Raw genomic sequence first — 13,801 nt, 5'->3', positions numbered from 1 at the left:
GCTTGAGGTATTACGAAAGTCAGCTATCCTTGAGAGGAGTTCAAAAACATGTCAATAGTAAAGAAATATGATTTGTAAAAAGCAATTGAATTAACTGGTAGTCAAATATAACGTTTCTTATTCATTATCATTTTTTCTTTTCTCTTTTTCCGTGCATATCTTTTACCATAATTATCCTCCCCTTCACCCATCCCTTGTCATCTCTGTCTCTCAACAAACATGTGATATTAACAATATTTGTGTTGGCACAATGCTGAATGAAATGTTTATTATTTTTACATTGATCATTTATGATGTTTATTTTACAATGCATCGTGGTTAATTGTTCATTTACCTAACAGCCCTGGTTTGAAAAATGCACTTTTGTGTTGCCGAAACATGTGTTACCATGAAGGGCAAATATTAACTTTGTTAATAAACTTTAATTTTGGAGATACCATTTGACCCAATCTGGCGCATTTGTACGAAGGAGAGTTCCAACACTATATTATAACTCCTGCTCTGGCTAGTTTAAGCATGGGACAGCTAGGGTAAGCTGTTCAGAGGAGTGAGCGACAGTGCTTTTATTGTGATGCAATGGTTCAAGTATATAGGGGCTTCATTGTAGATGCACCAGTGCGCTATAGTCAAGGTTTTGAAGTCAATCTGTGCTTTTATTGGTAGCCAATGGACTTGTCATCGAGTTGCAGAAACGTGGTCTGATTTGAGGAGTCCCAGAGCCGGCTGGAGGGCTTTGTAATGAAGCAGCTGTAGCTTAGCTAGATTGGACGCGGATGTGCCCTTGAATAGGGCATTACAATGGTCTAGTTTGCTCAGGATAATGGCTCCGGAGAGCGTGAGGCAGTTGTTGGAGCTCACGAATTGTCTATTTAATGAGATAAGTTTAGCGGTGTAGGAGGTTGAAGATGCCAGAGAATTGACATGGCTCCTCATAGCTAATTTCCATCAAGGTAGACCCCCAGAGTTTTGGCATGTTTGAGGACAGGAATGGTAGAGCCGTTAATGGTGAAGGAGGCTTAAGAGAGGTTGAGGGCTTTAAGGTGAGCATGTGTGTCTACAATGAATACTAGGCCAGACTGCACCCGTTAGCCCGGACCGCCTAGAGGCACTGTGTCTGCTCCCCCCCTGGATCACCTCCAGCTGTATGACAGGTCCTGTCACCTTCTACTGTTGTCCGCCCCGGAGAGCACCAAAGGGCCGCCTCTGATATCCAGCACCTCACCCACTTCCAGGCCTGTTGTTACTGCATCCACCCTAGGCATTTACGCAGCAGCCTGCATTGGACTCTGGACCCCAACCTTCCTCCTGAAACAGGATCCACTGCAGCACCTACACCAACTGCACCACCTGGACGGCAGGATCGCCCAGGAACAGCTGCTTCTGGTCCCAAAGGCAGCTGGCACCTTCCTCAGCACCAAACATCCTCCTCACAACCAGGCCTGCAGACAGTGTCCACCCTAGGAACTGTGATAGGCCTGCAATACGCCCTGGACCTGTAGATCCCTACCACCTTCCAGGGACCGGATTTGCAGTAGCCACCAAAAGCACTGCGGCTTCTGCACCACCCGGCCTGCAGGATCAGCCAGGACCAGCTACTTCTGGTCCCAAGGACAGCTGACACCTTCCTGGATGGATGTTGCTCCTGGAGGGCAGTATCTTGTCCCCTGTTGCCCCCTACCAGCAGCCAAGACCATCTGGTGGCCAATGAAGTAATGGGGTTCTCAGGCTCACACACCACGCTGGAGTCAGGAGGTAAGTTGTTGGGTAAGTTTATTGCCTGACTGTGAGCATAGGTAAGATAGATGGATAGAAGTACTGGAACATCCATCCCAGCCAGCACAGCAACTCTAGCTGTCACTGTAAGAACCTGTGGAACCCAGCCACTCACAAACACTCCAGGCTCCATGTGACATCACACAATTCTGCACCCACACACAGATGCCCATTACAACACAGATCTATCTCCTCAGCTGCAACCTCCCTCTGGCACAGCCTCCCTGCCTGTCTCAAACTTGAGCAGAACGACCTCAGGTTCCGGAAGCAACTCACAACCTTCCTTTTCTCTTCTGCTTTCTCTCTTCCTCTCCGCTGGTGATGCCCCTGACTACTCTACGCACTTTTCACCCTCTGAACTGAGATCCAGGCTCCTGCATGTCCATGTTCCCCTCGCTCTGCCTCTGGCCTTCCCAGCATTTAAGTGTCTGTATTGAAATCCTACAGTCCCTTCTCTCCGCACTTATGAGTCACCCACTGGCTGCACTTGTGAGTTAACTGCACTTCCCACCTCCCCTCCCCCTGGCATGTCTCCCTTTCCCTCTTCCCCCCACTTGCGCGATCTGATTGACACAAGGCCTAGTAAGATAGTTATTTTGTCCTTCCTTTGTTTCCCCCTCCTTGTCTTGTCGTGCCTAGAAACACTTGTTCAGGCGCGTTATAAATGCCACATCATATCATATAATTCACTGTGGCCAGGGTGGTGGGCAGTGCGATGTGCTGGTTGACATTGCGCAGTAGGGCATACAGCACCTGGCCCAGGACTTCCCCAAATGTTACTTGGGCCATGCCATGAATCATGGCCATGGAATGCTGGAAAGATGTTAATCCTGCTCTCAATTTCATCTTGTATTGTGGTCAGCAGCTCAGTGATGGTCGCTCTGTCCAGGTGGTACTCAGCTACCAACTGGGTGTCACTGAGGGCCCAGGGTGATAGCCTAACCCTCGCGATGGGTGCAAGCCTTGCTGGGGATGCTGTCATCCTCCTCCTCCTCTTTCCCCCCACCCCTCTGTGCTCCCTGTTTCTGGTTGTCCAGCATCTGTAGCTCCAGGTGCATCATGAGCAATTGCATGTCACAGCTTCCAGCAGAGAATGGCAGCATGAGTGTGTTCTGGGAACTGGTGGGTCTTATGTAGCCCTCTGGTGTGCAATATTTGCTCCTGTGGCTTGATTCCAGACACCCAGGTTCATTTACCTCCAACTGGAGGCTGGTGGGTAATTCAAGCTTTTTTAGCGTTAGTTTTCTGGCGGTAATACCGCTGGACATGGAGTTGGGATAGGTCTGTAATAGCGATCTGTGTTGATGGCGGCATTACTGCTGGCTGTATTTAAGCCGTCTGCAATGGCGCCGGCTCTATTAATGCCGGTCCCGTTTGGGTCTGGCGCTAAATTTGCTAACTTTGCAGGGTTGTGATCGGGCAGAACGGTATTACAGGCGCTAATTCCGTTAACGCCGCATTTAAGGGCTACCACCCAACTCATGATCAGGCCCAAAGAATTAGTAATTTGGAGCAATTCCACTTAGACTATAGTTCAGTTTAGGCATTCTTGATATTTTGAGGTGACAGCAGTACGCTTTTCAAGACTAAACAACTCATGGGTAGATTGATTACTACCTTGCATCCATTGAATTTTTGTGATTTGTATGATGTCTTGCACTTTTTATATCAAAAGCATTCATATGTTTTTGTGTGATATTATGTATTTTGATATATTAAAGAAATAATGTATTGTGTGCGCTACCTTCAGTGTGACACATCGTTAAAAGGTTTACATTTCTCGATGGGCATGTTTCAAGTTAAATAACCTTGACATGATTTATTTTACAACCAATCGAAATTCCTGACATGTAAAACAATCTACCTGGTGGACATCACCTCGGACAGGTGCCTGGGGAAGTTGTGTGCACTACCCTTTGAGGATCCGTATTTAGTAGTCACCCAGGAGGCCCTGTCCTTCACATGTCATCCCCAGGGACGTCAGTTCACCAAAATGCCACGGATAGTGGAAGTGACATCACACGACCATTGACCTCTGATGACATCACAGAAAGTGATGCCATTTGACCCCACCCCAAAGTGACATCATGGGAAGTGATGGAACCTGACCTTTCAGCCCACGACAAAACAGGAAGTGGCATCACATAGCATTGTTCCTAAGTAGACTACGAAAAATATGGTTACGATATCACTATAAAGTGATATCCATTTATACAAGAATGCATCACCATATGTATCATTAATATCAGCGCGTATAGGCCCATATTACCAAATTACTGTGAATGCAAGGCCAAACGATAATGATGTGTTATTATATAGCACTTACGCTTAAGTGCTTCATATGGAACAAATATACATACAATATCACCCAACCTGTTTTGTTACTCATTTATCAACCTCAGCAGGATGAAAGGCTGAGTTGACCTTGGTAGGAGTCGAACCTGCAAACCTGCCGATCACACACACATTGCAGCAGCCAGAGCTCAACCCACTGAGCTAACTTACTGGCTCTCGTCATCAGGAAACCAGCCACTCCAGAAACAAAGAGCCACATGCTGCTGGCCACAGCCCATGAGCCTCAATGTAAAAAAAAAAAAGGAATGAAACGTTTTTTGGGTTCATTTATTTTAGGGGTAGCAAGGGAGTTGCGACCCCTGGTGACACCTAAATGACGTCCATGGTCATCCCTCCTTTCTCCCCAAGGTGGTCTCAACAGTGTATAAATATCAAGAAATTGCCCTGCTTGCCTTTCTTTCCAAATCCACCCTGGATGATGGGAGAGCCGGCATGGCATACTTAGAGAGAAGCAAAAACGTCCGGGCTTCCTTCCAACAGTCTGTTTGTTATTTTTGGCAGGTCCTCTCTGGGAAACAAAGCATCTGAGTAAGTCGCTGGTTGTGAGACGCCATTTCCCTGGTCTGTGAGCCCTCGGGTTATCCTCCTTCTCCAGGCATTCAGACACGATCCACCAGGGGCATGTTGGCCTCCTGGGCAGAGGCCAGGGGGTTTCCATTCAGGATATTTGCATGGGAGCCACCTAGGCAGACCCAAACCCTTCATTAAGCACTATCGCCTTAATTTACATCGTCATGAAGCTGGGTCTTTTGGTATGAGGATATTGAGCATGGCACTATTGTGAACATGGACAAGGGTCCTGTGAGGTTTTATTCCTGAATACATTTGGTGATGGTGGGTGTGCATTTCACCATGGCGTGTCTGGTATTTTCTATTCTAGGCCTTGTACAAGGATGAGGAACGGGCACATGGAGGTAATGATCAGATTACCTACAGGTAATCTTCATTACTTCTAGTCCCACCTCTCCCTCCCGACTGGTAATATATGAAGGTGCCTCAGCAGTGTCAAGTAACTGATGTGTGTTGAGCCGTGCGTATTTTATGCCTTAAAAGGAGGAGCCAAGCCAACGGAAGGAAAATAAAAAGTAAAAAAGGGTTCCTGTGGGAGAGTTAAGGTTACCTCATAAGTAAGTACAGAGACGAGGAAGAGTAGGGTAAGAGTAATGAAGATTACTGGTAAGCAAACCAATCAATATTCAAAGATGGCATTCAGATATCAACAATACAGAATACAGCTGCATCTGCCATATTATTACTACCTCCTGAGACCTTTGGCATGATGTTTTCTTAGTGTATATTACAGCGATGGTGGGAGTGATGTGGACCGATGATCAGAAGGGAGCAACATTATCACATAGTGTTGGGCCAAAACAATAATGTATCATTCACAGCATTCCAGATTCTGTCCCCACTAGTGAGGAAGGAAAATATGGACACTAAATAGTGGGACCTACATAAAGAAATACGAATTGTACTTGGCAAAATTAAAACAATTTTGGGGATAAAATAAGGATTATATTGAAAAGATACCCTTTTTTCTCTAGGAAACAATGGATAGGTGAGTCAACGAGCAACCACATAGCCACTTTGTGTCAGCCCATGTGGCTGCATTCCATTCACCACATTTTGAAGAGGAACACCTCATGTAAAAGTATATTTTGAAAGAATACAGCCTGATAGTAAGCGTTGGCATAAGCACATTCGCATCGCACTGTAAATTGCATTTGAATGAACCTGAAACAGGCTGACTATGCTGCCATTTTAAGTTATCCACCATTTTGATCAACTCCATCTTTCTGTCCCATGTTAGAATTTGTGTTTTCGGCTCTAGCAGAGCAAAATTAACTTATTACTGTGTCAACGTAGATAAGCATGCTGAAGCTGCTAAGGTGGATTGTTTGTCCTACACTAAGGAAACCTTGGAGCTAAACAAGAGCCGTGCTAATCAGTAAGTTAGATACCATGTATACCAACAGTGTCTTCCCCGTTCAAATAGCGAAACAGAATGATGAATAGCAGAACATGTGCTTTTGCAGAAATCTTTGTTTTTGCTCCTTGACTTTAAACTTAAGAACAAATGGTAGACAAATATAGGTAAATGAAATAAGGACTGTTACCTTTGTGTCCAATATTTGAAAAACATATGAAGTGTTTAACAGAAAACAACCAGCTATTCAAGGATGTTTTAACATGTATTAGTTTTGTGGAAAGGCTATGTACTTTAGGTAAATGTGTTACACGAAGAGGGGCTGGACGATGTGTCCGGGATTGTGATAACACTGTATAAATACTCATGTTTTTGAAATGTCCAGCACTCTCTCATCTCACCGTGTCTGCTTGCACACATTGCAGGGTATTGAAAGCCAGACAGTTGTTCTATTAAAATAAAGTGTACTGTACCTTAGTACTCGTGACTGACGTATTTCTATTATGTGGTATTAAGCCTCGATATTCTTTTAATATTTCACTCACAGCATTTTATTGATGTAGGTTTTGGGTGTACGCAGTTGATACAGTGGTTATGTGGGTTATTGTGGGTAGGAGAGGAATGGGGAGCAGAAAAGAGGTTTTGGGGGGCTGGCCCCCACAAAAGAAACAGCAAAATATGGTCAAATGTTTCACATTGCCAGAGTTACCAGATCCAGCTGCTCTACGGGGACTTATTGCCATCTATAGTTTCACAGCGACGACTGATGAGTATACTAGCAACTAGTTGAAGATCTGATGACATCATACAGAAGAAACTCTGGAGTGCTAAACCACCTTTCTGAGAGAGGCAATAGACATTGCAAGGCCTGTGAGTTGTAGGTGCATCAGGATAGGCCAACGGAATGAGACTAATATCTAAGTCCGGACTGTACTTAGCAATTACAATGATGAGGACTCATCCCGTTCCTCATAAAGGCATGAAGTGGCATATGCACAAAGGGAAAAGCCGGAAACAAAGAAAAATGCTGGGCACATTGAAACAAAGATAAACACAACAAGTGCAGGCTGAGGCACAAGAGTAACAGAGTACAAGGGGAAAGGACAGCTGTAGATAGGGATGCAATGTCAATGATGACTGTCAGTGCTCCACATTAAAAATCAAATGTCTCAAATATGTTATCTTAGGGGCATTTTACAGCATGTGCCAAATGGGCCTGTTAGCGAATATCAGAATTTCCCAATAGGACCACTCATTGATGATCTCACCAATCTCTTGTTCTCCCTATCAGGACCACAGTACAAGGACTTCAACGATATAGTAGAAACTCTCAACAACACCCAAAAGACCGACTTCACCATATATGCCCCAGAGAAACAACAACCATTAAGCATAAGCAATTAGCCCCCAGTACATGCAGGAACGTAATATCAGCAAAAGAATCATCGGAAAACAATCGAAAAACTAGCGCAAGTCTAAAACCTCATCTGACCTAACCCAATTTATAGACCTCTGTGCAGCTTGCAAAAAATGAATCGCCTTAGTGAAAACCACCTACTATAAGAATACAATAGCCAAAGTCAAAAATGAAAACAAAGATGTCTTCATGACAGTCAAACAATGAGTTAACCCTCTCTCTGATCCTCCAATCCCTCATTTGATTGATAAATCTACCACCATCGACAACTTGATCTTTGACAAGAACACACAGATCTGCCATAGCATCTCCAATAACACCGAACACACTCACATCCAGACATGGATGTCAACCATGAATTCAGAGGACCTCACCCGCAGCACACTCTATGCCAAGTCCCTGGGATTTTCCAATGACACCCATCTTGCATTCCTTCCTGACAATATCTTATGATCCATGGTACAGGCCTTCATTCTTTCTCACTGTAACTGTGGAAATGTCCAGCTCACTGGCCCCACTTCCGCTCTGGCACCAATGAGAAGTGTCCTACATTCTGTGACCTGCCTAATTAAAGCCCTTCACTGATTTGACCACATTATGACCAGATTCATTGAACTACATTGGTTGTTACTATTAGCACTCATCGATCTACAAGACCAAGGGAATCATTTACAAAGCGGCCACATTTCCTGCAGGACTCCCATGTATCCAACAAGTCGCCATCTCTAGCAGCCAAACCTTCACAAGAAGCCAGGACCTGGGCAGATAAAAACCTGCAATAATCCCAAGGAAGAAAATACAAGACACAGAATCTATTCCCTCAGACTGTGGAAGATCATACACAAGGACATCAGACTTATAACCACCCTCATGCAATTTAGTTAGGCGCTCAAGACCCTCCTCTTCAAGGAGCACCTTCTTCATGCACTGTAGACACCCCTGATCCCACCTGTCGGCGAACCCTCCTCACCCCTAATTGATTCTATTGCATAAATGCAATGTAAGACAGTCCTGTAATAACATTTACCCCATACCTGTATTCTTATTAACACACTGATGTACACCGCTCCACTGTTTCTCAAAGCAAGTGCTGGACTCATTAAATACCCAAGATTAAACTATAAATGAAAAGGTTTTTGAGAGACCATATCATAGCACACAGCTGCCCCACCCTGTATCACCCAATGGGTAGTGGACTTTCAGAACACATCAACCTCTTTCGCAAACGTAGTATTTAGCATTTAATAGTTCACTGGATTGGAAAGAGGCGATCAAGGGAGCCATTGTTCCATTACAGGCTCAAGCCACAAATAAGCACATGGGTTGAGCCATTTGTGAGGATGCGAGCTCACAAGCCTGTGTTAAGTATTTCAATCAGGCGATACACCCTGGTCTCAGCCTAGCATGCAGCGCACAGCTGAAATGCTTATTTTATTATGTCTACAGGTTCAATATTCTGAGTGATATACCACTCATATCACACCCCTTCTCAAATACCCCGGGTCAAAATGGACCAGGAATCAGGCTGGTTGGTAAAGGTAATATTTATTTATTTATTTACTTATTTATTTATTTATTTACTTATGTATGTATTTATTTATTTATTTAAAATTATTCAAATCAAACATATAATTTTAATAGGGAGCAGCAGTCACCAATGTGGTGACAATAACAGATAGAAACGTATGTAATACACTTAAATTCACTTTTTAGCTACACAGAAGGAAAGCACCAGAGAAAAGAACACTTTTGGCTTGTTTGGAAAGATAGCATTTAAGTTAGGATTTCCCCCTCCAATATTCCTCAACCCACAAATAAACAATTCTAACTACATATAAGGAAGCAGCAGGTAATCAGGAATAATTAATAATAAACAGAATTTGAATACAACCTTCCCTCCCAACCAAGAGAGAAAAACGGATTTGAAATCTTACACTTTAAATTGACATTTCGGAAATTGCTGGGTAAAACAATGACTGTGTGCAAAAATCCCTAAATCAGTACAAATCTCTATGGGAGCAACATGGGAAAGATACTAAAAATCATGAGCTATAGTATGAGCAAAAGTAAATACTTTGAATCTGAATGGAAGGTTGAAAATAATTTAGAACAAAAATCACACATGTAAAACTTTGCAAAAAACGCGGATTCCCACCTAAAATTAACCAAACGGTTTTTAATAAAAATGGGTGAATTACACTTGGAGTGAAGTTTGGGTTGGGATGTAGCTATAGGTTTTAGATATAATCTTGAGTTGAAATGAAGTCTCTAGCTATTAAATTGAGGAAGATATGCAAGGTTGAATGAGAGGCGTTTTTACAAAAACCGGGTAGTGAAACCAGAAAAGAAACTCAGTTTGGACAAGAAAATATTTACTATATTTTTACTCTATGCTAGAGCATTCTGGACAGAATATCAAGGAGGGACACAGTAAGCTCTAGAGTTGATTCATGACTTGAACACCAGATCCCCAGTGTCTGCCCCGGCGGAACCAGTCGGATCAATCGAAGTAGGGTGGATGGTTTAAGATTTACAAAGATAAAAATGACTAAAGAAATGGCGCTTAGCAAGAGAAATCAAGAACACGATTGCAATAAGGATTCTGACAATGTTACAAGTTATTAAGGTAAGGATAGGATGGATTAGAGATTGGCATGAGACAAGGCAAGGCAAGGCAAGGTATGCTATGGTTTTCAATGACTCCTATTAATACTTACAGTCCACTTTAATTTAGGATTTTGGACCATCAATGGTTCTGGTCATCACACGGATCGGGTCTAACCAAGGACAGCTGGGCAAATCGGGTGGGACAGGATCATCTAGGTCGTTCTGGTCACCGGACTGCACTGGACTGGCCCGTCTGGTTACTGGAGACTGGAGATCAGTGGGAAGGCAAGTTTGCAGGCATGCATCTAGTAGTAGCAAGTCAGGTTGGATCAGGATGCTTCCCTTGGGTTTTGGGGATTGTTAGAATTTGACGCCTAGCTGAAAAGGGGTTCAGCAATGCATAGACCTTGGCTTTGCAATGAAATCTGGAATCAGGATCAAGTAGGATGAAGAAATCAGGAACAGGTCGCCACGCAGGAAATCAGGAAGAAAGTCAGGAAACAATGGGGTCATTAACAATGGTGCCAATAGCACCATGGCTGCCTCCAAACCCGTGTCCGGGTCCGTGGTGTCGGAATGGAGAATTACTGGGACATTCCAACCTTTGCGGACCCGGTAAGACCCCAATCCGAAAACCATTATCCATTCCCATTTGAGCCCCCATAGGGCTCAATGGGAATGGGGAAGGAGCTAATAACGGGCCCGCAAGTAGCGGGCCCGTTATTAGCTCCTTGGTCCCTTAGTAGCTACCGCTAAGGGTGGCTGGTAAAACCAGCCGGCCTTAGTGGGACCCGCTAAGGGACCTTGGAATGCAGCGGTAGGGGGTTAACGGCACTGGCATCCTTACCGGTGCCGTTAACCCCTTACCGCCGCACTCAGAATGAGGCCCAGTGTCTCTCTGGGTGTTGTCAGGTTCCCTTATTTATCATGCCAAAGATATCACTATAGTATATGGCAGGGGCAGGCTTACTACCCACACCCATAATGCTAGGATTGGGCAAGAGCATAGGTTCCGCCTTGCTCTTCGCTGATTGGATCACAGAAAAGGATGTCATGTTTATGGGACGATTTTTACAATGACTAGAAACCTCCCCTAGCCACTGGAACCAAAATCAAACTTTCCCACAAATACATATTTATACAGTTATAACCTCTGAGAAAATCAGGTACACAGGTTACATATTGTGTGGGTCACATTTCAATACAAACCCCACATCTGTGGGACCTGGTTTAGCCTTTCTGCTACATTTTGGCAATTTTAACCATGAAAGATTTGGCCTAAAATTTCCCAACTTTATACACAGATGTGCATTTACCCCTGGAATGTGTGTACAACATGTTCTGTTTGCAATATCAATACTTTCCCCACAATCTGTTATTCTTTACAACTTCTGTTCCTTGTGAAGTAATGAGCTCTACCAAGTCTTCACAGAAAGAGCATAAAATTAGAATTAAAACTAGAAACTTTTCATACTTTTCCTCATTGTTGCTGCAAAGTTAACAGGCCGATTCATGGAATGAATGTGCGCCGAAAAAACGGCGCACGTGTGCGAAAACGTGCGATTCGCAGTGAAATAGCGAAAATCGCAGTGCAAGTGCGATTATCGCACAGAAAACATCGCACATCAATTCATGGAAGTCCGTGCACACGCAAAATGTGGGATATAACACACATAACAAAAGTAGGCGTAACACGGGGCGTCACACGCAGAATGGGGAACAACTCGTGAAAATGTGGGCATCACGGGGGAAGTACAGGAGGCAAGTGCGCAGAACGCCAACACGCTCGCCTACAACACGTATTCATGGAATCGAATAGGGAAAAACAGCGCACGGGCAAAGACGCGCACAGGCCCATACATGTCCGCCACATGAAAGCAGGCGGTAGCGTCCCTGCGCAGGAAAAAAAGTTGCGCCAAAGTTCTACACACGCGAGAAGGCCCACACGCGATCGGGCCTGGGGGAGCGTGTGCGTGTATTTCAGAGGTACGCGAGAAGTTCCACACGCGATTGGCCTGGGCGCGTGTATTTCAGAGGTGAGCGAGAAGTTCCACACGCGATTGGGCCTGGGGGAGCGTGTGCGTGTATTTCAGAGGTGCGCGAGAAGTTCCACACGCGATTGGGCCTGGGGGAGCGTGTGCGTGTATTTCAGAGGTGCGCGAGAAGTTCCACACGCGATTGGCCTGGGCGCGTGTATTTCAGGGGCTTGCGGGTGGTTTTACAAGCAATCAGGCCTGGGGAAGCGGGGTACGTGTATTTCTGTGGCTCGCGGGTGGTTTCACATGCGATCGGGCCTGGGGGAGCAGGGTACCACTCACGTCTGCCTTGCGTGTAGAAGAACCTGTAGCCAACACCCACCCGCTGTGAAGTGATAGCGTGTGAACCCCAACACCTGCAAAACACACGCACCGCACCCCACGAAAAGCAACGCCCATGCGCGATACGTCACAGACACGCATACGCGTTAAGGGCCTTTGGTCCAATGGAATCGCGTATGCGTGCTGACGCGCTTACGCGCTAAGGGCCCTTCCTCGAATTACACGCTGACGTGCAGAATTTTCACGTGCCAAATAACTCTGTATCAAGCTGGCCACGCGTAAGCACACGGAAGACCACGCTCCTGCCCAGAAGGCCGAACTACTGCCCCCCAGAGCCCCGAGCACGCTCCCACCTGCCATCTGCTGCTGCCTGACTGCCTGCTGCCCACGTGCCCTGCCATTTGCTGCCTGCACATCAGCCAGGGGTGCTGTTGCTGTGACCACCCCTGCTGGAACCAAAGACTCCCGACTGGGATTCCATCGCTCCACAGCCCAGCCCCAGGACCCAGTTGCCCACCCACTCCTGCCTCTGAGGTTGTCATGTCGGGCACTGCAACATCTGGCACCACTGACAACCCCCGGCCAGAGACGCAGAGGGGCACCAGCTTCAGTGCCACCGAAGTTGGTGTCCTGGTGGAGTAAGTCCTGGGGCAGTATGATGCCCTCCTCGGAAGTTCCCGCGCCGACAAGGAAGGACGTACTCGAATCTGGACTGACATCGTGACTGCCATCAACGTGGAGGGGGTGGCAGTCCGCGACTTCCAACATGTCAAGAAGCGCTGGGAGGACTTCAGGTCCAGGACCCTGAACAAGGCCCGGCGCCTCTTGAAGGCAGGGGATGCGAAGGGGCGCCGGGGCCACTTGTCAGAAGATCAGATGAGGGTCCTGGAACGCATATCCCCAGCGCTCCACATCCAGGTCCTTGAGAGGGAGAACCGTCTGGAGTCGAGCGGTAAGTGTACATGCATCCTGATTGTGAGCTGTGCGTGTGGTGATGTTTCAGTAGTGTGCAGGTTGCACATCTGTTTGTATGGGGTCGAGTATGGGTGGGGGTGTACAGGGCCGTGGGGCTAACACATGCGAGGGCTGTAATGTGTGAGACATGGATGGTGCTTGTGTGTGTAGGCTTGCATGCCAGATGCAGTTGTGTGGGCACACATGTTTGGATGAATGTGTATGTAAGTAGACATGTCCGTGATGTCACGCATGTATGTTGTTTTCAGCTGCATGTATCAGCACTGTGCACATGTGCATTTGACAGCGGGATGTGGAAGCCTGATTGGCAGATGTGACATGGATGCCCATCTGTACACTGCGACACTTGGCAGAGGTGTACACATGCATGCAAGTGTGGTGGTGTGTGTACATGTGTGGTGCACTTCCTGTGTTGCATGTGATGTCTGG

Source organism: Ambystoma mexicanum, chromosome 6q, assembly GCF_040938575.1.
Source record: "Ambystoma mexicanum isolate Mex_15411 chromosome 6q, UKY_AmexF1_1, whole genome shotgun sequence".
Lineage (NCBI taxonomy): Eukaryota > Metazoa > Chordata > Amphibia > Caudata > Ambystomatidae > Ambystoma > Ambystoma mexicanum.
The sequence above is the reverse complement of the archived record's forward strand: the minus strand, read 5'-3'. Positions refer to the sequence as shown.